This window comes from Cupressus sempervirens, chromosome 5, assembly GCF_028749045.1.
Source record: "Cupressus sempervirens isolate cs-2001-9-10 chromosome 5, ASM2874904v1, whole genome shotgun sequence".
Classification (NCBI taxonomy): Eukaryota; Viridiplantae; Streptophyta; class Pinopsida; order Cupressales; family Cupressaceae; genus Cupressus; species Cupressus sempervirens.
Genome location: NC_143122.1, coordinates 792,611,118 through 792,637,764, shown reverse-complemented (window position 1 = coordinate 792,637,764; position 26,647 = coordinate 792,611,118). Strand labels below are relative to the sequence as shown.

General features: G+C 35.6%; 1 pseudogene; it reads right to left on the bottom strand.

Annotated features, from left to right (window-relative positions):
- Positions 1 to 26,647, bottom strand: part of LOC149558314 (protein TOPLESS-RELATED PROTEIN 2-like) — a 77,623-nt pseudogene that overhangs the window by 24,446 nt on the left and 26,530 nt on the right.

The following is a 26,647-nucleotide window of genomic DNA, read 5'->3' as shown; positions in this document are numbered from 1 at the left end:
GTAACTTGTTGCTCTTCTTCATCATCCATCAATTTGAGCTTCTTTCTAGATTTGGCATGTCTCTTTGTGAAGAAGGAAAGTGAGGACTTGGTTGGCTTCTTTATGATTACCTTCCCCTTTTTCTTGGGAGGCTCTTCTTCTTCTAGATCTTCTTCCTTATCTTGTTCCTCGTATCCTTCTTCACCTGGGATATCATCACCTTTTCCTTCTGTTAGCAAAGGAGGGGAACTAGGTTTCTTGCTTTCCTTCTAAATTTTCTCAACCTTCTTTTTCCCTCTCTTCAGAGCCTAATGTGGCTTGATTTCTAAATAAATCCTAATCTTGGCCTCTTCATAGGTACCAAAATATGTTGACTTAGGACCCACAGGTTCATTCACAAGAACTTCAATGATATCTCTTGTTTCATCAACGTTTACCTCATATCCAAGAGGTTTTACCCATGCTATCCTTGGCCTAACTACCTAGATATGCACCTTTTCATAGTCTACAATGAAACATATATCTTGGTCAAGTCATCAACTAGTTGTTTGGGTATTTTAATTCTTCTCTGCATTCTTTCATTGAATGTCTCAAAATAAGAATCCATTATGCCCTCAAAATTATCTCCCATTTCAGCTATGAATTCATTAATCTGATATACAATAGGTATATCTTTCTTCCATACCATAGTACCTTTGGAAGGAAATAATTTTTGAAAATAAAAGAATAGACAAGTCAAGAGTGATCCAAACTTACACAGATTATTCTTTGACACTCAGATGTGTTGTGGTCTCATAATGCACGCTCCATTTCTCCTAAATATGGGAACCCCCTAGTAAATTTTTGTCTCCTAGACCCCTAGTTTGGGGCCTAATTCATTTTGGGACACCCTCAAGCATCTAGGTCAAGCCTTAGTCTCTAATTGGGCAAGTCCAAAGTGTTAAATCTAGAGGAAAAATGAATTTCCAAGTGATTTAGTGCAAAAGTGTGCATTAGCGCACTAGTGCACATGTGCACCTTAGTTAGGTGCACAAGTGCGCACTCATCTCCCTCTGGAGATGTATTGATGCACACTTGTGCATGTGCACACCTCCAAAGGGTGCGCACCCTGGGCCCAGGGTCTATATAAACCCCAAACTCCCCCCCCCCCTTCTCCTTTTCATTCTCCTCTGTGCTCTTCCAATCACCGCACCTTCACACATCTTCACTTGTGCTCCCTCCACTCCTATATCACAAAAAAACTAAGGTTAGATGCCAAAAGGTATGCACATATGCACCTCCTCAAGGTGTGCATGTATGCACCTCCTCAAGGTGTGTATGTATGCACCTTATTTCACCTTTTATAGACCTCACTAAACTTAAAACAAAACAACACCTAAGTCATAAAAGGTGTACACATGTGCACCTCTTCAAGGCGTGCACATGCGCACCTCTTCAAGGTGTGCATGTGTGCACCTTTTTAAACCTAAAGTTAAATGAAGCAACCTAAGGAAGAGGTGCACATGTGTGCACCTTCGTGCACACATGCGCACTATTTTTGTGTTTTCCAAGAAATTAAGTGTATATTAGGGTGCACACATGCACACCCCACCAAGGTGTGCATGTGTGCACCCTCATGCACAAAAATTCAAGAAATAAAACTAATTAGTTTCCCCCTTTTGCACTTTCCACTGTGCATGTGCGTAGTTGCACACATGCACATGTGTGCACCTCACCAGGGTGTGCATATGCACAACTATGCTAAATGGTCAATTAGGGACCATTCAGTGCACCTAATGCACCTATAAGCCTTTGGGGGGGATTTCAATAGTTTCTAATTGTTTTGAGTGATTTTCTACTTGGTTTTGATCTCTTAGGGTTTTTTTTTTTGTCTAATTTTAGCCTTCTAGACTAATATTTCCTCTTTTGTGCAGATAAAATAGCATCAGCATCCTCCTCAATGGGAGAAAAGATAGCTCCCAATCTTATTGTTTTCAAATACCAAGGTACACTGAGGAAATCCTAGTTTCAAGATGGGCATGCAAAGATTAGAGATACCAAGCTCAGAGATATGACTACAATGCATTCCTCATCATTTGTGGTGAGCCCAAGGAAAGGTCTTACATGGTATCTGCACTTCTACATTTAGGTTTAGTCAATGTAGCATCACATCTAACTTCAATATAGTGATCAAAGTTGATTGTGACCTTGGAAAAACATTATGTATCTAAAGAAAAGGTTTTCAATAGTGTTACTGGAGAAATAGTTCTCAACCTCTGACCTTAGAATATTGAGAAGGAATTTGATCTCCCAAGAGAAAATCAATACTTGTAGATCACGTATGAAGGAGCTAAGAGGTGGTATCAGGAGAATGAGAAAGAAGCTAAAGAGATAATTCAATCATCATTCTTGATTGATAGAACACTAGTAGGCCACAAAGTCAGTAAAGTGGAAATGACTCGAGGGTATATGAAGGATGATATTAGTTAGGCAATTGTTCTTTTGAGTAGAGAAATGAGACTCCTAGTGGTTATACATCTTCAAAATTGGATGGTCCACTTCATAGAGACAATTAGGACGTTGAGAATATCAATTGATTGGGCCACCACTTTAAGCAATAACCTTGATGAAAAATTGATAGATATTGAAGATGATCCCAAATTCTACATGACATCATATTTGGTGTACCTGTTGGTAACTAGAACAACACACTACCCTAGGCTTTATAAGAAGGGTAGCATGAAAGATCCTAATGTATGGCCTTATGTGGTATACCCTAAGCTGGTTAAGAAGAAACTCTCAAAGTATCTAGCATAGAGTACAGAGAGGTGAATGATAGTTTCATATTTACAATCATTTGATTCTTAGAGTATGATTATGCTAAAAGGATATCAGTGGAGGCAGCGGCCAGTACACAAAGGTTAGAGCAGACTACATCCAATTTAAAACATTCACTTACCTAAGGGTTTTTGACACAATAGAGAACCCAAAGAAACTATTGAGGTATCCATCAGATACGCTCATTTTGTTGGAGATTACCAAGCAGCTCACATCTGCATATGATGGAGTGAGAAAATAGCATAAGAAAACCTAGGTATGGCCCATGAAAATTGGTACCTTTGAAGTTAAGAAAAAGGACATTGCTACTTTTGATTAAGAATGGGATCATTATCCATTGGAAGAGTACAACTCCCCTTGTCCATACTTCAACAATATTGGGATGGTGCAGCATTTGGCAAGGAAGCAATTTGTACATGAAGATGCATTGGAGGATCACTAGATGAATGTGATAGATGACTATGATATTTAGATAAGGGATTATTGTAGGATGACTCTATATCTAGCACAGAAGGTCCTCAAAATAAAGATCTCATTAAAGGTTATCAAGAAAGATACTGAAGATGTCTTGGATCCATTGTATAATAGGGACAAAATTTATGACAGACCTATAATGAATGCAAAAATTGGAAGGGATGAGAACTTAGATATCAATCATAGAGCTCGCCATATAGTCCAATTGACTAGATAATGGATCAAGAAGCCTTTTAGACTAGATCCAGTTTCATGGGTTGTTCCTCTTCAAGCCATAGCACACCCAATGAAGGGTAAAGCTATGAAAGTCATGGTACTAAACTTCCCAGCTCAATCCCTAGTAAGGTCAAAAATATTGCATCAACATGAGTGGGAGGTTGAGTATTTTGAAGCTAATAAGGGATTAAGGAGGAAAAGATCTTTGGCAAAGGAAAAGAAGAAAATAGTTTCTGCACAAGTGCCTCAACAAGAACAAGCATAGCCTAAAGAAGAAAAGCCCCAAGCTAACATAGTAGCTCAAGCCCAAGAAATTGAGAAAGTGCCTCCCCAACAAGAGCAAGAGAAAGAATAGGAATAGGTAGATGAAGAACAATAAGTACCGCCTATAGCTACAGAGGAAGAAGCCTCCCCTTCAATGCCTAAAAGAATGAGATTTGAAACTCAGGTGGTGGGCACAAAAAGGAGGAAGTTAAAGAAGAAAACTACTCCTATTCCTTAGGTTCGTGAGACAATTTCTAAACCTAAAGTAAAAGAAGAGGAGGATAAATAGATTGAATATGTTCCCTTGATTCAAAGGACTCACTCAACTAGGGCTATGGAAGAGGAGAGAAGAAGAATCTCAACCACAACTCCTCCATCCATTCGAAAAGAGCCTATTCAAGTGTCTACTTCAGAGGATGAGCAACAATAGTGGATAGCCAACATGGAGGGGCAAGAAATATATGTCTCTAACCTCTCTAATTTCAAATTCATGATAGTGGGCACTAAGATGGTGGGTGATAAGATAAGAGACACTCCCACAAATGAATTCCTAGGAGGGGACTAGAATCAATTTCCATCTCTACCTCAAGGATCTCTAGGCATCCCCACCACCATCACATAATTTTTCATGCTTAGACAAAGGATCAATGACTCCCTTCCTTTCACTATAGAAATAGAAGAACAAGCAGCAGAGGAAGATCCCCAACAACTGCAAGCTAATGAAGTACTAGAGGGGAAAATACCTAAAGAATCTCAGCAAACTCCTCATGATACAAAGGCTAGGACCTTAGCCCAAGTGAATACAGAGACTTCAACTATTGATCTTTCTCAAAGGGAGAAGACTCTAGAGAGGACCGATATGGGAAAGGGACCTACAATAGGAACCACCTCTTCATTCAAGTACATATCTCCAATAGGCACGACACTAACATGGCTGAAGAGTGAGGTTATGTTTCAAAAAAAGAAGTTGGATTTAACAGTTGATGAGGGAATGAGAGAGATAATTAAAGCCATCAAGAAATCTAAGCCACCTATGGGTGATGCATGAGCACTGGCCTTCATTATGAAGAACCAAGATAAGGACTTGCTTGTGCATATATCTATTCCTCCTCCACGTGTTGACACTGAGGAATTGACTCCAAGGATTACTAGATCAAGGAGGCCATGTTGGGAAGGCCCATGGTAGATACCGCAAAATTGATTATCACTACGGGCATTAAAGAGGTGTTTAGACATATGGACTGAGATGAGTCTGAGTTGCTAATGTTGCAGAAACAAAATGAACTTTTGAGAGGCCATTTGCATGGAGTTGTGGGCCCAATAGACCTATATCATCCAAAGATCACTCTTGTTGTGGTACTAGAGAAAAAAGAGAAGGGGAATGTACAGTTAGACCCATTTTTGGAGGCATGTCAATAATGGCATGACAATTTTGAGGAGAAAGGTGTTCAAATAATACAAGGGAACTTGAACCTGTCACATCATTTTCATTCTAGTGTGTATAAGCTAGTGTCCATACATAGTGAACTAGGATTTTGGATTAATGGATAAGGTACATACTTGGGAAAAAGATCTTTAGGCCTTGAAATCAATAAAAGGTCAAAGGTATTGTACACTCATGGAAGTATACACAGCTGAGGAGCTTGATAAGCTTGATGATTGGATTGAGAAAATATCATTTGGCAATAAATTCATGGAAGGACTACATGTAGATATCGAGAAGATAAGGGACCAAGCTCAAGAGAATATTTTGGAAGAAGAAAGGTACTACAATGCTATCTGCCTTAAGATTTTTGAAGATGAGTCAAAGACCAAACTCAAGACAATGCAATCAGTGGTCCAACAATTCAAGGGAACTTTCAAAGATGCTTCGCCAGATGAAGATATCAAGAAAGCATTCAAGACTAAAGAGGTATTGTTAGAGCTAGACACCAAACTTGAGGATTTTGTGGAAATTCCAATAGAGGTCAGCAATTTCTGGCAATTAGTAAAGGATAACTATGGAGCTTTGGATTTACCAGAGGCTATCCAAGTAATAGAGATAATTGAGAAATTCAAGAGCAAACATCCAAACATCATTTTGGTGTAAAGGGGAAGAAAACCCAGATGCTAGAAATTCAATTTTGACACTTGTGAAAATTTTGCATTTTTGGAACCTATCATCAAGGTGTGCAAGTGTTTTTTTCTCATAGGTGCATCAAAAATTGAGAAGAAGAAGCAGTGCTCCAACAGTTAACTGTCTGTTCCTAATTTAGAGCTTTCCATGCACCGAAAATACATTTTGATGGTAGTTGAACTCCAAGAAACAATTAGAGAAGGACAAGCTTCCAATTTTAAATCTCTCAGAGACTTCCAGATCAGCTTGTAGCTTCCTTCTTCTTATGTTCTCATTCTTTTATCATTTTAATTCATGTAAAGGCTCATGCACCCATTAATTGATATAAACAAGGGTGGAGGCCTACTTAGCACCATTTAAAGAGTCAGTTTGTATATAATTAGATTTGTTTTATTATTTTTAAGCATATGTTTTCATTTTAAGAGCTCTCACTCTCAACACAAAAAGAGGAGATGACTTATTATAAATACATGGATGAATATGTACTTCAGGCCATTACTTTGATGCAATAATATATGTTATTGGTGCTCTCATTCTAAGTGTAGTTATTCTTGCCAGAGTGTGTTATTTTTGTGAGTGCATGTTCATGAATTATAATGGAACCAATACTTTTATTGTGTTGTTATGATTGTGCGACCTTCTAGTTTTGATCTTTTTCCGTGTGTTAATGAATTTCATTGACATAACAAATTAGAGAAAGGATCATATTTGTTCTTGCATAGCTTCATGTCTCACATGAGCTCACTTTTTGTGGCCTTGTTATTTGATGAGAAGTGAAACATATTTTGGTTATTACTAAGTTCCCATCAATGATTACATCAGTAGAATTGAGGAAGCATTGCTCTTATTTTCATTGGTTTCCTACCCAATATTTTTGATGATTTAACTTATAAAAGTGTTGTTGCCATGGTTTATGTCCATTAGGAATTTCCCTTTCAAGTTATTTTCTTTAATCTCTCATTACTCTATCTTTTTTGTTTGATTTGCTAAACACTCGGTTAAAATAGGAATTCATATAGTTGCATTGATAGATTGCATTCATCATAAAATAGAAAATACCAAAAATATATCTCTTTTGTGGTTACTTGTTTTGAATAGCAATAGATCAAACAATTTATCCAAAATTGTTTAGAACCAGCAAAGGCCTCCTTGTGAACATACACAGTTATCTTCAATTGGGTGGATTTCAATAGGTTACAAGATTGCCTAAAACCTTGGAGTTAATCCTAGATTAAATTTTTAAGAGAGGAGTTTGAAAGGATTCTTGTCGTTAAGAATCATGCAAAATGACTACTCAGCAGGATGCTCTCCATGTTTTTGCTTAGTTGGTTCAACTACAACTTAGCAAGGTCAAATAATAGATTATTTTTAACCACCTTGGATGCTAGGTCAACAGCTTCACAAGGAACACTATTACGTTGGCTAGAGCTATAGATCTTTTGAGCAATCACATGTATCCTAAATTTAATTTACATATCTATAACGCCATTCAGCTTCATTCCTCTATCATTCCACTTGGCAAGAGTTTTCTTTGTTAGTTCAACATGACCTAGAATTTGGGTAGTCTTTGCCTTTTTGGTCATAGGTAACATTGTAATTCTATGTATCATCTTCTTTGAGATCTAAATAGATTAGTCAAGCTAGAATTGCATGTCATGGACTCGACTTAGAATATACCTAATCCATTTTCCTTGGAAGTCCCTCGACATGTGCAAGATGTGGGTCAAACCCTTTGCTTCCAAATGCTTGTGCTCAAGTTTCAAATTTCTATCCACACATAATGCTTGATATGCTTGGTTTAATTATAGGGTACCCAATTCATGAATTTAATAATGATATAATGACCTAATGTCATGAATCAGGAGTAGCTTCAAAGGGATTTATGAATGTGCTTTGACTAGGTTGGGTTCCTCTGTGATTGCCAGACATAGTTTGAACTTTGGGGCTTCACATGTTGTATTCCTTATCAACATCTCATAACCTTTCTTCACTTTGTTGTAGAAGGAATATGTCATATTTCTCAATGATGCAAGGTTAAAACTTCAATAAGTTTTCTTAGAATTGCTCGGGGGCTCAAGGATGTTCTTCTCAATTTGCACTAAAAATCATGATGAAAATAAAAGCTTTAATCGATTAGTGTGAACCAAATTTTGTCTTTAAGTCATCATTAATGTGTCATAGTTTAGATAAATCAGTGACAACCTGTTCAACTCGGGAGGCATATATAGGATGTTCAATTAAGTCACCAACTCAGCTAAGTCTTTTAAACTTGGTAAAGTCTTCAACACTCAGTTAAGTATTTAATTGGATAAGAACTCCAAACTCACCATCTACATCCATGCTAGGTTAGGTCTTGCAACCCAACCTTGCTCGTTAAGGTTTTGTGACCCGACCTTTCTTGGTAAGGTCTAAGACATTACTTCAACTGTCCTCCAACTTGATGATCCCAGTACATCTAAAATGTGATTTAGATCTTCTTTCTTGTAGACTAGAACTGATATGATATGTCTCCTTAGTATCATAGTTTTAGTAATCTCCATGGATAACTAGTTCGAGATGGTTGAGTCACCCACCTCATTGACTTGGGTGTCAACATTTTCATGACTTTGACATGTATTCTCTAGAGATTTCTTTACCCATTGCTGCCTCATTTGACTTCTGATATTGTCAACTTTTTCTTTCTTCTCATCTTCAACTCTAGCTCAGTTCATATAGTTTTTGGCTAGATGTCCAAGTTCCTTGCATAAAAAACATCTCCTTTTAGGGTCTCTTTTCCTCATGTGATTCCTTATGCAATTTGGTCCAATATGTATATGTTCACCATACAAGTAACATCTACACCATGTGTTATAATCCCAACCAAACATAGCTTTCACAATTTTTTCTATTGGATTCCATCTCTTGGTCTTGCATTCTAAAGATTTGTGCCCTTGTTTGTTGCAATTGAAACATGTTCCTTCAAACTTGAAATTCTCTGTGCACTGACTTGTTCTATTTCCTGGCTTGTTATAATTGTATTACTTTCCACTGACTTTCAATTTCCTATTTCTCCAATACTTGTTTGATGTATGCACTGTCTTTCCACAATGATTACAAGTAGGTCTTTTATTCTTTTGAGCTCCTTGCTAAGATGATTCACCTTCTTTTATGTATCCTAATCTAGATTTTCCTTTGTGTCTAAATTGAGTTTGCTTGTCCAATTAATTCATACTTTCTTGAGATTTCATAATCCTTTCATTGGTTTTCTTTTATATGTTGAGATCATTCTACAATCTTTCATTCTTTTTCCTCAAGTTTATAAGCTCTTGATTTGCAAAATTGAGTTGATCAATCAAATCTTCTTGTTGAAGAGATAGGTGATGAATTTCATTGTCCTTTTCTTCTATATTTTCAGTTAGCAATCTTTTCTCTTCTTTTTCTTTGTCCTTTTGTTCCATGTCTTCACACATTTTGACTAATTTAATTTCTTGTTCTCTTTGCAATTTTTTGACTTCTTCATGAAGAGTAAGATTCCTTTCAAGTAGATCTTTGATTGTTGCATCAGCTTCATCTGAACTTTTGTCTTGGAAAATGTCTTCAATGTAGGGATTGTCATTTAGTTGTGTTGTAAGATTTTTTCTTCTTTTCAAGGATTGAGAGAGTTTCTCCTTCATTTTCTTGAATTGAAACATGGCTAATTGTAGATACAACTTTTTATTCTCAATAGCTTTCTCTAGTCTATACACTTCCATTGCCTTTGATCTTTTCCCAAGCTACTAAACTTTTGATGTGAGAACCAATGCTTTGATACCAATTGTTGGAAATGTATGATAGGGCCCAAGTGACTAAGAGAGGAGTGAATCAAGAACCAAAAAAACTTTTAACTTTAATTCACCAATTAATATTTCATAAGCTATTATGTTCTAATTGTATGCATGAAGAACTGAAAGCAATAAAACACATATCACACTTGACAAAATATTTGGTAACCTAGAAACCTTCTAAATAGAATGTAAAACTGGGGTGGGGATGATGCCTACAAGCTTTATGAGTGCAGTATAAAGTTTTCTTGTTAAGACTTACAATTGATCACTTCTGGTGATCTGCCCTGTTAGGAGCAATAAGGACTATTAGGTCCACCTTGTGAAAGGATTTACAAGATATAATGAAGTATGCACTTGGTTAGGAGATTCGACATAACACTATTAAATCCACCTTGTTAGAGGATTTGACTGATGCACCTATTAGGATGAACCAATAGTTGATCTCTACTCTGTAACTCAATTTGATGTATGAGATTCTTTTGATATAAAATGATCACCTTTATGTGATGGATGAGACTCTACTTTTCCTTATACTTTTTGTATCCTTTGTGTTCTAATTTGCATTCATTTTTCTTCTTGTTTGTTACACATTCATACTTGGATATGATACGATGTATTTCATATATACCAATCCAATTAATTACCTTCTGGAGTTGGCTACAACACCAAATTCAAACAATCTTCACTAAGTCAACTTACTATTGATACTCAGGTTCTAAAGACTAATCAGGTGATATTCTAACACTCGATAACACTATCAACTTAGCAAACTCTAGCACTCGATTGACACTGGTGGTCAATCCACATTGATCACTTGGGAGTAGGCATGAACTTAGTTGGCACTTTGTGACTCGATGAACATTGGAGAACTCAATAGACATTGAAGGGCTCGATTGACACTATGGCTCGGTCAATATTACCTTCATTTTTCTTGGTTAACATGACTCACAAGGTAGACATGGATAAGCTCAATTAACACTACAAATTTTGGTTAATGTTATTTCTTGCATGGTTTACATTGTTGAGCTTGGTAGACACTGTGAAGCTCGGTAGTAACTTATTTTGTTTGCTAAGATTGGTAGACTCTGTAGAACTCAGTATACATTGTTAAATCTCAATAGACTCTGTGTAGCTCGGTAGCAATGTAACCAACCCATCTAATTAATTTTTTAGTCACTAATTGATAAATGATTTGACTACCAAAAAAATGTATATGCCCTTTATCTTAAGGAGCATTTTTTAAATTTTCATAAGACTAGAATTGTATAGGGACTTAACCCATCCCTAAATACACCACATGAATTCTATGGTGCTTTTCAATACTCTCTTGTAGACATTAATTTTTTTTATGTGAACTTTACCTACATAAACATGCAATTCTAGATGGCAAAGACTAGAACCAACTCATGTATGTAGGGGATATTCAATTGTGAGCATATATGCTCTAGGTTCAAAATGAATTAAATAAGGAAAAGAAAGCTAGGCCTTCAAGATAGGAAGAACGATATATTCTTCTGCCTATGAGACCTAAGGCTAGATATGCCAAGAATTATTATTACAATTGGTTAAAGGTCACTAAAATTGATTCAACAAGCCAAAAAATTTATCCTCTTAGGGAAGTTGCTCACATGGATTATGAGAAAATAGAAAGGAATGAAGTACAAAGTTATGGGCTCAATCACTCAAAGGTGGATTAGGTTGCTAGAAGACTTACAAGTTAAGGAGTCACATTCTCCCCAAAATTTCATTATGGCTAGTAGAAGGGCACCATGGCACATACTTCTTGGAAGGAATAGAAAAATCTTCTAGATTTCCTTGAGGTTTCAATTTCCACTACTCATCTCTCCACTTGTTGAATTAAATGAAAATGTTGATGACCATGATATGGTAGCAGAGGTAAGGAGATGAGAACAACTGAGGGTAACCAAGGGTTACTATTGGAGATTTGTTGAAGGAGGTGTCAATTAGAGCATTCCACCAAACTTTAGGATGATGGTAAGAGTCAGGAATTATATTTCTTTTGGAGGTCTAGCAAGACCTTAAGTTGGGGGGATTGATGATTCCTATTAATGGCTCATGTGTTCCTTACTTTTATGTTAGTTTAAGATTTTTGTTGCTACTTCCTAGGAAGACTTTTTTAACAAACTTATGTATAAACTTTTATACTGCTTATACTTATGGTTTGATACTATGAACTTTCATACTGTAGATAGTATGTATGGTTATAGATAACGATGATTAAATGGTATGTGTATGAATAGACCTGTTATCTTTTCTCCTAAGTAATTGGGTAGATTTTCTTACAACCAAATGTCCTACATGTGCAAGAGTTAGTATATTAAAATGCTTTCTTTGAATTAATGTATGGATATATGTTTTAAATTTTGGAATATGTTACTAACCTTTTCAAGAACAAGTCAAGCAGGACATGAAAGCACTAACAAACATGGAGTTGACAAATTCAAGTGATAATTGCATGAAGGAAGGTGGTTAACTGATAAATATTATCTAGCAAGCTAGTCAAAATAGTAATTGATTCTCTGTGTGTGAATCTAGTATCATGATGTGTTGTATTTCTTGTTAAGTTGTTTAGAGGAAGACTTGTTCATTGGAATGAGAAATATCTTAGTTATTGTAAACTAATTAAAGACTTGTGTTATATCCTTGTTGCTAAAAGGATCTTAGATTTAGGGAGTTTATTTCAAGTAGTTTGTAATAAATAATTTGTCAATTGAACTTCTTTTAGTTAGTCAGTAGTCAGTCAAGAAGTTTATTATAATCTAAACAATAATAGTTTTAGTTTAGTTTGTAATCTTGATGTCTTCAGAATGAATATAATGAAGTTGTTGATCTCCATTGGTCTTTCTTGAGCACATTTCCTCTTTTCTCTTCCAAGGGGTGCCACTTGGCAAGTGAAATCTATTAGTTTCACTTCCTTTCTTTCATAGGAGTAACTTAGAATGATTTTGTTTCTACAACCACATAATAATATAACTAGTGGTTGTTCCTTTAGCATGGGCAGGCAGAGTAGAATCCTACTTATAATTGAATTGCTTTCAATAGTATATATGTTTTCACTTCCAAGTTCTAGATATAATTGAAGTTAAACATTTAATTTCCATAGCATAAGTGATGAAAATTATCATGGTTTATAGCATACACTTTACATATACCATTCAAGTTTATGTCCAAGGTTTGACATATTAATGAGCCTAAAAGGCCAATTGGTTACTACATAAGAATATCCAATCCATAAGTAAGGGTGAATTACTTTATTCTCTAATCTAATTAATTAGGCCAAGCAATTGGCAATCTTGCATTACACAAAAAGACTTCCTTGCTATTTGTTTGTATTTTGTTCTAAATGGGCATTTTCTATGTTTTGGTAGTGACAGATCCAACTGGCTTGTTATCTTATGTGATCATTATGGTGTTATATATGCATCATGGAGATTGTATGTCTATCTTTCCAACTCAAACTAATATTTCTAGGTGAAGTTATCATATGTTTGGTATGGTCCTATATTGAGTTTCTAATTCTAATAACTAGGTTGGCAAGATTCAATTTGTGATGGAGATTCATGTTATGTGAAGTCTAATAGTGCATCATTCTATGTTTATATACATTTTGCAAGCCTCCTTTATGTTGCATGCCATGATATATCTAATTGGGGGTGCTCTTATGGATTTGGTTCTTAACCTATATGTTTTTCGTATACTTCTTTATCTTGTAGATTGTTTAATCAGATATGACGATCGACTTGTGGCTAGTGATATTGTGTATAAGTAGGGTAGTACTTGTTTAGTAGAGGAGGGTAGTATCTTGTCTTGGAGAGATTGATAAAGAGGAAATAAAATATATCTAATACTAGAGGCTTGTGTTCTTATTAATAATGCATGTTTGTTGAATAATTTTTAATACGTACTTGTTGGCCAACTTGATGATAATTAAAGATCATGTTTCCCTATTTATTTGTGTTGTTCATTAATTTATTTATTTACTTATACTATGGTGTTCATATATTTAAGGTTGAACATATTCTTTGGGGATTTCTTTGTCCTTGATTGCATCATATGGTATTGGAGAAAAGTTGTAATTCTTTTGATTGTAGATTAGAGTTCTTGAGGTTGAGAAGGTGCAGATTTGTTGTTTGTAGGGTGGAAAAACTAAGGATATGACCTACATCAAAAAGTGACTTGCAAAATATGGTTTAAGATAGGATTTGTTACTAATGGTGCATGATAGTATCATTTTAGCAATAGGATTAATCATATCAAGTTCCAAATATTATGAGTCCTAAAGATCCTGGTTATGGGATGATAAATGATAAATTTGACCTACACTTGATGAGGGTTGAACAAAGAAAATCATAGGAAAAGTCAGTGGATAATTTGAAGGACGAATTGGTGATTTCAAGGAATGCATAGATAATAACTGTATAGATAATTTGTTTGAGTAATATTGAATGTTTTGTTAGATTGCTTCATTATATTAGGGAAATAAATAGTTGTGATTAGATCCCCAAACCTTAGGAAATTGAAGGAAATTCCTAACATTTGCAAGGATGCCACCTAGAAAAATAAACCATGTAAGACTAGAGAAAGTAATGGGGGAATTTGGTAATAAGAAAAGGATCAAGGTCTAAAATTCTTTGACTGGGGTTAAGGCGAACCCTAAGAGTGAAGATGAATTCAAAAAGGTTGTTGAAGATCTTGAGACAACTAACATTGAGATTCTTCTAAAGCAAGAAATATTATTGAGAGCTATGATAGAATTGGATAAGAGTCATAGAATAGATGTTTCTTGTGTTTCTAGTACATTACATCATGAGGAATTGATATATTGAATTAGTAAATTAAAATATTACTTTTATCTTAAAGATGTTAAGGATCCATATAAGGTTAGATTATCACAAGCTAATTTGAAGAGTCATGTTTTCTTATGGTGGAAAAAATTATAGAAAGATAGAATAGACAATGGTAGATTTAAGATCACTAGATGGAGTAGGGTTTTTAGAATTAGGGTCAAGTTCAGACTACAAGACTATGAATTGGAATCGCTTAAGAAATTGTTAAATATAAAGAAAAATAATTTGATAGTTAAGGAGCACACTCAAGACCTCTACCATATGACAATAAGATCTTAACACTAAAATTCATATAGGAGATGGTGGTTAGGTATGTCAATGGTTTGAGACTAACACTCAAGATGAGTTAAGAATGATAACGATTAGTATAATTTAAGATTCCTATCAATATGCCCTAAAGGAAAAATTTAGGTTAAAGAGAAGATAATCTACACCTAAGGTAAGGGATAAACACATTGGTGACAAGAGCAAGAGTAAGCTTGTGATTGAAGAGGAATCAGATTAGAAGATTCATGGAAGATGCATGGGAAATATAGAATTCAAAGGTACTTCTTTCAATTATGGAAATATTTCACATGGAGATTTCCAATGTTTGATTTATTCTAGCAAAGGAAAATGAAAATAAAACCTAGCACCACATGAGGGACAAGTTGATGAAGGTGAACTTGTTGAAAGAAAGGCTGCCTACGATGGTATAATCTTGTATGTTTAGGAGAGTTGTATTGAGTAAAAATGAATCAAAGACTATACAAGAAAGTAATTATTCTAAACTATTTTTAAATATGGTGGAAAATTTTGTGAGGCAATAATGAACAATGGGAATATTGAAAACCTTGTGTCAAAGGATATGGTATAAAAGATAGGATTAAGGAGACTTAAACACCCTTGTTGAAATGGGAAGTTGGTTTTAGGATGACCATATGTAGAGATGAAAGAGAACTATGGGGTTAAGTTCAACATTGGGAAATACTAAGATGAGGTATTGTGTGATATGGTTAATGTTGGCCAGTTTTTCCCCCCATTCAACCCATTACTAATAGTCAATATGAGAGATCTTCAATAGATTGTTTTCTTTGTTTTGGGTTAACACGCTAAATTGTGGGGTTAAATTTTCATTTTATCTACTTTTCCTCTTTTGTTGAATTTCTTTGAATCCAAAGACTCTCATATTTCACATTACTATTGTTTCCCTTTTGTGAAGATGCAACAACCTTTAGATTTGATTGCATCTTGGGGATCTCATTGTTGTATCTTATCCATCCATTTTAAAATGAAAGGATCTACATCTATGGTGGTGACTTAATCTTTTGTTGGGGAGATTCTTGTAGCATCTAGGTCGTCCATTTGAAATGGAAGATCTACATCAACACTCCACCATTTTTTGGGGCAAATTAGATCTTTTTCCACATAGGTCAACTCTACATTTTATGTGGGAAGTTAACACTACATTTTATCTCATCCCACATTTTTTGACAATGGCATGAATTGATTTGTTGCAGCTATGACACATTACAATGATCATTTCTTTAATATAGGTTGACATCTTGGGCCTTGTTTGCACAATTATATTGCACTCCATGCCTCTTTATTGCATGTGATGATCAAATCTTATGGGATTTGATCTCTTATGACTGGTTCCATCTTCTTTTCTTTTCCTATCACTTCTAGTAGAAAGGTTGTACTTCATGATGATATTTCCATTTGATTCTTCAGTTATTGGTTTTTGTACAACTCAACTCCACCTTGGTTTGGGTTTGAAGTCCATGTTTAAATTTGAGTTATGCATGATCTATAAAGGTAAGTTGTAAATATTTCCCAAGGGTTCTTCTCTGCTGGCATTTTTTGCAGCAACCTTATGCTCTACAAATGTATTCCTTGCCTTCTATGAATGAAATTTCTCTATTTTTTACCCCGTCTTCTATTCATTGCTATTTGAATATTTATTACCTCACTTTAAATGTTTCTTCTCTATTTTATAAGTTTATGTGTTGTGTTTAACTGTTGATAATGGTTGCATAATGAAAATTTCTTTCCTCACAGCATTCAATCAATTTCAAACCAGCATGCAAGTTCTTGGGAGATAGATTAGATTTTAGAGCTATGTATTTGGGTGCTTCATTTATGTGTAGTGTAGCTAAAATCAGAGTTAAACCATTTTTTCAATCTTGTGCATCACCCCCTTTCCCATTCAGTATTTCTAACATGCATTCCTTCTCCCTTTTCCTCCCAAGTCTTAGTGTAGGTGCACCCTAATTGTAAGGAAGTTGGCCTTCTCTAGAGATTCAACCTCAAAGAGAAAATCCCACACTTGGAGGTTGCTTCCATGTTACACAAGGTCTCCCAAGGATAACACATAGGGTAGGGGTGCAGAATTTTGTGTCAATAGTATTTGGCATGCTCAGTGGGACACACGAATTCAGCTACATAAGTCCATTGATGGCTATTGCAATCTTATTTGTTATTCTTTGTGTCATTAGCCTTTGGAGGCATTTCATCAAACACCATGGTAACTCTAGTGCACATCTACTTGTTTCAAGAAGACCCAGTGCTAGTATGCAAAGATCATTCTTGATCTTTTGTGATTTCCAAAGTTTTCTATGAAATTTCAACTTTAATGAAGTTCTAACCATGGACCCATTTCATATAAATAACTACTATCCCCCCCTCCCATATCATTAAAATTTTATTCCTCATCTATCATATTGCCAATTTCAATCTCAACCCCAAGTTGTTTATAGCAAATATGCTCAGAATGTTTACTCTTTCCCTACCACTGCTCCACCAATACTAACATCCCCATATAAAAATATTGAAGATATGATATTGGACTTCCAAAAGAAGATTGATTGGAAGTTTCATGAACAAAATAAGCAATTTATGACCTATGATAGGTAGCTTGATGAGGTTGTAAGGTAGCAAGAGATAGAGAGACAGCAGGAGGAGATGGAATACCAGGCCTATCTCCAACAACAAGAGAAAAAGAGTTAGAAATAGAGACATCTTGAGGAGAGACTTGCTATGCAAGTTGTTGCAGAAAAAAAGGAGGAAATGAGGCTCTAGCCAGCTCATTTTTAGACCAAAGAAGCAGAGGCAGCCCCTTTTCCAAGATTTGTCATCCCAAGCTTCATGAAGCCCCTCTGTTACAAAAGCCTATTGTTCTAACTTCTCCACTCCCTATACAAAAAATATGGCCACATAAGCCTTCTATACCTATTACCATTTCACTCTTTGAGGGTGGGTTAGTTGTATGGACTCCTATTGATCCAAACATGTCATTTTGGGAGAGTGAAATGAAGCCCACAAAGCTAACATAGGAGGATTTGTTACCTGCTGAGGAAGATAAAGAGTTGGAGATGGAGTAGAAAGAAGAGGATCCAATCCTCTTTTTTGAAGAGCTTCCCTATTTTGTTGAGGAAGAATAAAAAGATAGCAAGGTTGTTCCTTCTCTTGAGGAACAAATAATGGCTTTTGAGCCTTTACAAGAAGATGAGATTTTATTGTAGGAAGAAGAAGAGGAAGATCAAATGTTGTAGCAAATAGTCCTCCATGATATGGAGAATGGAAAAGAGAGCCTCACGGATAGCATTTTACTATAGAAGAGCAAGAGGATTTGTTGGAATTACAATAGGAAAGGTGAACTTCTAAGAGGGGGGGGATGAATTAGTAGTTTAAACTTGGACCCATAAAACTTTCACCATACATCCATCTCATATATTCAATAGATAAACTAAAATAACATATAAAGCACATACATCTAAATCACGTAAACATGTAAGCATTCACACACATAACACCAGATATGATTATCCAGAAACCCTCCAAGTGAGAAGGTAAAACTGGAGTGGGGATGACACCCACAAATCTTCACTACTATAGTAATAAAGTATATCCAATGAAGGTTAAAATATTTTGATCATGAGTCATGATCTACCCTATGAAAGGTTTGCCCTATTAAAGGCTTACAAATTGTATTACTGAGATCAAAAGATTTTCTAAGATCAAATTGCCTACTCTTGTGAACAAATTATTTTGCTGAGATCAAAAGATTTGTAAGTGCCCTGACATTTTTGTGAAAAGTTTTCAATTTCAAATTTTTTTGAATTGGCAAAATGTCTCCCCAAAGATATTTTTCTAGAAAGAAGGATTATCAACATAAGAATGTACATGATGATTTCCTTGAACAATTGCTCCTTTTTACAAATGAGATAAAAAAAGGGAAGAAATTGGTCCCCAGAATCCCTAGACTAAGAATTGATGAGGGTTTTTATGACAAGGGAAATTGGTTGAGAGATGCAGAAACATCAATGGGTGGTTTGGAGTTGTTTAGAAAGTGATTTGTGCAAAGGACCCTGTGTTGTGGGTTGTAAAGAACCATGTTGGAGACAATTTGTTTAGGATAACTATTAAGGTGATCAGAGAGGCTTTTATGTTAAACCCTAACCTAGTTCTACATGAAAAGATCAGTTTGGATGATCTACAATGAAGGTATGATGCTCAAAGAATATACCTTCGAGGGGGACCACTGCAAGACCATTTTGCGAAGGTAGGGCATCTAACACTTGTAATACCTTCCACCCCAAAGCCCTTGTTAAAGAAATATTTTAACTCTAGGGGCACAGGCTCTTTGAATTACCCTCTGGAAGCATGGATGAGAAATATCACATCCCAGGGTCTTTAATTTTTATGATAACTCAAACTCTACAGTATGGAATGAGCTCCACTTTTTATTTTGCATCCCATTTAGCTGAAGAAATACACAATGGGCTAGTTAGCATAAGCAAGGGTAAAGTTGAAAAGCCCTTTTGCTGGTATTCATTTTTTATGTACATGTTCTTATACAAAGATATTTTTGTCTTTGCTAAATACATGAAACTAGAGTGAGAAAGAGAAGGAGAGAAGCTATCAGTTCAGCTCTAGAGTGTAGATATGACTTGGGAAGTCATAGATGCCAGTTTTATCCATTTTGATAGGTATTTTGCATTGAAGATGAGGATTTTTTTAAGTGGAGACAACCTTTGAATTCCTCAACCCTTACTGGAGATGATTAGGCCTAAGGATCATGCTAAGGGTCTGAAGGTTAGTCACAACTAGGGATACATTATCCCCTATTCGATTTCTACTATTTTTAGAGTGTATGGTTTCCAAGGGAAGCCTCATGTCCTACCATACCAAGTGCCCTTGAAGGTAGGAATCGTTGATTTCTTATGGCAGATTAGAGGACTTGAAGAGAGGGAGTTGGTGGGAAGATCTAAGGGAAAAATCTTTCCAAATTTCAGAATTGTCCATAATTTTGTGCTGACCAAAGGAGGATGGAAACATTTGGGTAAGTTCCTTGATAGATATCAAATGGCCCAATATCATTTTTTTTAATATTTAAAGAAAGAGAAAGGGCAAAATCATATGAACATATATTTTATCTTCCTAAAGATATAATTAGGAATGACTTCTCTTTATAAGAATAGAAAGTAAAGAAGGAAAAATGGAGAGTTTATAGTAGGGTTTTGGAGTTTATTAATTCTCTAGATAGTGTTGGTGTAATTAAATATTCACTAATTACACTTACTTAAGCTTACTTAGGATAATGCATTGCATAATAATTTGTGATTGAGACACTTGGGAGTTTACACCTCAATTAAACACATGGTGTAGGAGAATTCCACTCTAGGTGGTCATAGTTGTTATCTCATTCCACCTTTAGTGCACTTATGACATTATCACCTCATCATTGCACATACTTCATTGCATAATGGAGGATGGTCCACCTTTGGTGGACATGTGACTCCACCTTGTGTGGGTGATAGCTTATCTTCTCCTTATCATTGTCTCTTATCACCTCTCCTATATAAGGAGGCCTATTATGTACATTTAAAATCAATCCACTGGATGTTAATCAAGTCCATTATCAATAATAGCATTCTTGCATCTTCATGCAATTTTCTTGCCATTCTCTTGTGGAAGTTATCTTGGTCTTTCATTTGATCCTCGGGGTGTTGTAAAGTCACCTAAAACTCTAACATGGTATTAGAGCTCTCATGGTGTGAAGACTTCCTCTCAAGAAGTGAAAACTTGGCTTGACTCATTATTGGTGCAGCATTTGGCAATTTGGACATCACAATTTGGAGGAAATTTTGGGAGTCCTATTTTGTGACCTTCTATTGCAGGTGAAAATTGAATCAGAGGTTGGCATCATATAGAGGAGGTTCAAAAACCCCTAAATCAAATTTTGTTTCATCCAAACTAGACATCTGAGGCCAAATCTAGAGCCATTTAATTTTTGAAGGTGTGGCGGCAGCAATTCAAAAAAAAAAATTCAGAGGCGATTTTCAAACAACGATATCTCCCTCACACAGACTCCTTTTTCCAAGAAATTATTTTTATTTTGGGGTAGAATTTTAGAATCTACACAGTAGTGCCATTGATTTTGGATTTCTATCTCTAAATTTTTCTAAAAATCGCAAATCCCATTTTTTGCAACTTTCAAGGCTCTATTTGGGCACATTCGGCAACATTTTCAGGTGCAATTTTTTTTGAAAGTGCATGATTTTTCCTCTACTTTCTAGATTTATAATCAAATTTCAATGATTTGGAGTGGGCATATCACTTTCATAAATAGGTCCCTTTTGGCTATATTTGTACTTAGTGAATACTTGGATTGCAATTTTCTTAATTGAATAAATAATTTGAAGGAGTTATCAATTTATTTCAGTCATCATTTGATTTCATTATCGATTTTTCAAAAGTTCCATTATTCACTCCATATAACTATCATGAATGGAAACAAGCAATTTCTAATTAGTTGATGAGTATTGGATTGTTTAGAATGATTCTTGGACAGGATCTAGAACCAGCTCAAGGTATTGCAAAAAGAAGGAAATGGTTTGACATAAGGGATAAAGCACTTAGCTCTCTTAGATCTACCATCTCTCATGATTTTTATATCATATTTCATCCTACAAACATCCTCATGATGTCTAGACAACATTGGAAGGAATCTTTCGTAAACATGATAGAATAAGAAAATTCAAATTAGAGAATCAGCTTATAGGTCTAAGTCCATGTGATTTTGACAATATTCAAGACTTTTTCTCTAAGTTCAATTCCATTAGATTGGAGTCTTCTAATTGTGGTATTACTAAAGATGATGAGCAATTGATATTATCTATTCTTTCCAAGCTAGGTCTTGAATATTCAATATTTGTTTCCACATTCTATGCTACTATGGATACTCTTGATAGTGCATACAAAATGCCTTCTCTTGATGAATTTACAACTCATCTCAAAAGGGAACAAGCAAAGTTAGCACACAATGATCAATTGAAGCCTTCCAAGTATCAAGTGTTGGTTGTAAATGACTCCTCTCCAAAGGCTCCCAAGGGAAAGGGAAACAAACAACACAAGGATCTTAAGAAACATGACAAAGGTGATGACTCTCCTTCAAAACATAATATTGAATCCAAGTCCTCTTCAAGAGAGGAATCACCTAGAAGAAAGAGAGATAAATATGCTTATTGCAAAAAGTTAGGACATGATGAGCATAAATGTTTCCATAAGAAGATTGATGAGCTTACTCACATTCTTCAAAAGAATAATATCCAGTTGCCCTTATCAGTGTCTTCTCCTTGTTCTCAATATTAGGAAGCTACTACATCTACATCATCATCTAGAGGCAAAGGACAAGGACTCATTTCTTTCACACATCTTGGGCAAGGTAAATGGCTTCTTGATTCAGGTGCATCACATCATATGGCATCTTCTATGGATATGTTTTTTTCTATTGAGCCTTGTAATTCTCCACCTATATTGATGGGTAATAATACATAGATGAAGGTTTGTGGAAAACATTCTATTCCTATGACAGAGGGTATATTTAATGATGTTCTTTGTGTACCATCCTTGATCACTAATATCCTTTACATTTACCAAATTACTCATGGGGCAAAAGGAAAAATTGTTGAGTTCACTCCTAATTATGTCTGTATTAGGGACATGGAGGCTAGAGATGTCATAGCTATGGGAGTTGTTGATCATAATCATGCTTGTATTCTTTTGCACATTTTTTTGATAATGATGATGATATTCATGATGTACCTAACCCTTTATCAAAGGTGAATAATTCATGTGAGAACATTGGACACTTGAATCATTGTTTTCTTGAGACAAGTGCTGAACTTCCTACTCCTCCACCTCCGACTTCTTCAAACATGAGTTCTAATATTTAGCAGGATGATCTTTATGCTTTAGATCTTGTAGTGTGGGATGAATTCTTGGATGCTCTTTCAGATGAGTCTCATAATGCAAATTTGGTTAATACATCTAAGGAGGTTTCTCTTCGAGATACTTCTTCACCTTATTTGGACATTGGATGTCCCAACTCTTCATGTTCTCTTGATTTTTCACATCTCATAGGTTATCTTGATGGTGTGATAGAATCTTTGAGCTTGGAGACACCTATTTAGTCTTTAGAGATGTGTACATGGAGAACTTCTTCCTCCTTACTCACTTTTTACATGGAGTGGCTTCTTCATCTTTTGATGTATTTATCTCTTCCTAAGGAGAGACATGTTTCTTGTAGGCATTGGATTATATTTTTCTTGCAAGTACTCTTCATCTATATTGGATCTTCTTCATTATGGGGGGGATATCATGTCTCCTTATTTCCTTCCTATGGGGGGATCATTCTTTGTATATACATGATGTATGCAAATTTTGGGGGGTCTTGAGTATTCCATCCATTCATACATCTTATTTTCATCTCTCTTTTTGGAGGAGGGTTTTTCCCATGAGGTTTTCTCTCTTTCTCCACTTTTTGAGAGATTACATTTCATGTATTGCATTGCATGTTGTACATGGGTACCTAAAATGGCCTAGTAGCCAGGACCCATCTTGCATTGTGAGTTTAAGTGCATTTCCCTAAGTTGCACTTAAGGGGGGGTGTTGGTGTAATTAAATATTTACTAATTACACTTAATTAAGCTTACTTAGGATAGTACATTGCATAGTAATTTGTGATTGAGACACTTGGGAGTTTGCACCTTGATGATATGAAAAAATAGAAGTCTTTTTGGTCCTTTTTGTGAACATTTGTCTATAACATACTGAACGTTATCATCTTTTAATATAAGTGTTTTGAACTTTTGATGTATAAAGTATGGACATAGGGCATAAAAATGATTATCAGAATTATATCTAAAAAGGGGTTCATTTTATGGTAAAAATCTTTCTTCATGAATGTTTGATATGGGTAGATCTTCCTGTAGCTGAAGAGATTGCAAAAACTATTTGTTGAATAATGAATGCCTTTTCTTTGTAAACTAATAAATATAAATAAATATTTGTGGTAAGTCTTGTGTGTATTAAATGTTGATCGCAGGAATACAAGATGAGCTAGAGTTAATAAAAAACAAACTGTGAAGGAATAGCACTAAGGCATTGATGGTATTAAAGAGAAGCGTTATGACACCGTTGTAGCTGGAGACTTGGCAGAAAAGTCAAAGGGACCTATTTTAATGAATAACAAAGAGGGACCTGATAAAGCAGCTAAGCAAGGAAGCAAGCATCAAAGCAATTGGTTAAACATGCAAAGCATGATACCTAGATTCCTGGAAGCTATCTAAAGTCAAATGAAAGAGCAGATCTAGCATTTCCTATGATCTATATTTGTGGAGAATTTAAGGGATAATTAATGTCTTTACAATTGCATGCTTGCAGTCTTAAGTTGTAACTGACTTTCCTTCATGAGGAACTCGTAATTATAGGATTTTGTTGTTTTCCTTCCTTTTAAATAAGACCTCATCTATATCTATGAGGTTAGGTAGTGAGCAGACAGAGAGAGTTGATAGACATCTTATTTTCCAAGTTATTGTAATACTACATATTTAAATGCATACATGACTTTGCTGAGTTTTTATACTTTTGTCTGAGTTGATATTTTCCTTCATTCTTCCATGGGGGCCCATGTAGAAGGTGGAGTTTACTTTAGTAAGTAGGATTTAGACTCAATTTTCTAAGTTAATATTAGAACTATTGTTCCTACAGCCACTGGAAACAAAACCAGTCACTATTCCTGCAGCAGTAGGTGCATAGATGTATGGTTAAATAATTAGAATTTTCTTCCAAATATTTGATAGTTGTATTTCCTTTGGATAAACTAGATTTCCTTAATGGTTATTGCATTCAAGGTAGTAGTGAGTTTTAGCAAAACTAGAGCATATACTTTGCAGACATCATCTCAAGTTCATGTTCCCAGATTGACATTTAATGAAGATCAGCATAGTACTTTGGTAGTAAGGGATGTCCAATCTTGTAACTAAAAAGATGTTATATTGATTAGACATATTTTTGGCACCATTTCTGGGGATGGTGTCAGTCTAGTATTCACTATTGAGTCATTTAGTTTCATTTTTAGCATTTTTGCATGCATAGGAGAAGAGACCGCCTTGGAAGATTTCTTCCCAACTTCAATCAGGAAGACCCTTTTTATCCTGACCCTGAATAAAGAGAAGAGAGAGAAGAAATAGAACAAGAACCATTTGAGAACGTATTTGTAGAAGTATTGAAACAAGTACAATCATTGACCACATCTGAAGAATCCTTCCATTTGAATAAAATTTTTGCTGAGCCAGAATATCAAGATAATCCATTAGCTCTAGTCATTTATCAGCCACCACTAGGACATCCACAAATGGTAGCAACTTAGCCTACCTTTCCCTTTCCAATTCCTCCTCAGCAGGGTAACCAAAATCTAAAAAATATACCCTCAGATGCCCTACCTAAATTCTATGGCCTTATTACTAAAGATCCAAAAACTTTTCTCTTTGAGTTCGACATCCTTTATCGAAGTTATGACTACACAACTGATGCCCATAAGCTGAAATTGTTTCCATCAACTCTCAAAGAAGCCGCTTTAAGATGGTTCATGAGTCTAGGTGCCAATGTTGTGATAGATTGGCCAACTATGAGTAACATGTTTCTTAATAAATATAAGGAATATTGCAGAGGCCATGATTTGAAAGGAGATGACATTTTTAAAGTGTCACAAAAGGAGGATGAGTCTTTGGAGGACTATGTTACCTAGTTCATGTTTAACTTATAGCGTAACACATAGCATCAATTGAACAAGGAGTCCCAAAAGCATCTCTTTCTGAAATGAGTGCATGACAGGAGTATGGAAGCTTTAGAATTAATGGCTAGAGGTGACATTACACACAAGATGTGGGCTGAAATTCAGAATATTTGTTTGAACTATTCCAAAGCAACAACAAAAAAAGGATGAGGTTTGAGGGACTTACTCCAAAAAACTCTTGGGGTGGGGGTATCTAAGACAGAACTGTCAAACCTCTTGTCGAATTTCAAGCAAGACATCGTTAATGATGTTGCTACACAATTGGACACCATGCAAGCATGAAGGAAGAAGGAGGATGTAGATATTATGTTGGTAGAATATTGCCCCCATTGCAGAGAAAAGAAATACAACTGCCGATGTAAGCCTATCGCTAGCTTGGAATCACAGCATGTGCCTACTAAGTTCAAGGTAATTGATGAAGATGGGGAAGTCCTCTATGTTGCTCAATGAAGGATGTGGGGTCCAAGATCAGGTATTCCTCAAGACCCACTCCATAATTACGGTGGTAATAGCCAATGGCAACAACAGCATGCTAATTATAATAATTGGAAGCAACCTAACCAAGGGTGGCAGCAACCTTAGCAGGGTTGGCAACAACCTCAGTAGGGTTGGCAGCAAACCTAGAACTAGCAGCAGCACTAGCATCAACTAGCCTTGACTCAACCTCCTCAACAGTAAGCCTTAATGCCTCCTGCAGCCAATACAGCCCCTCCAAAATAGCCACAGTTACCTACACAACCTATGCCTAATCCTAATAGTGAAAAACCTTCAGCCCAGCAGCAAAGTTATTCCATCACCCTGAATGATATCCATCTATGATCTAGAACAACGCTTGCCTCACCTCAGTAGCCCATTATAACAGAAATAGATGATACAAATGTTGAGTCAGTTCAAGAACCTACCACCATTGTCTCTCCTATAGCCAAGAAACCACCATTTCCTAGTAGGTTAACAGAGCAAGTTCTGCCAAGTGAAAATCAAGCTGCAT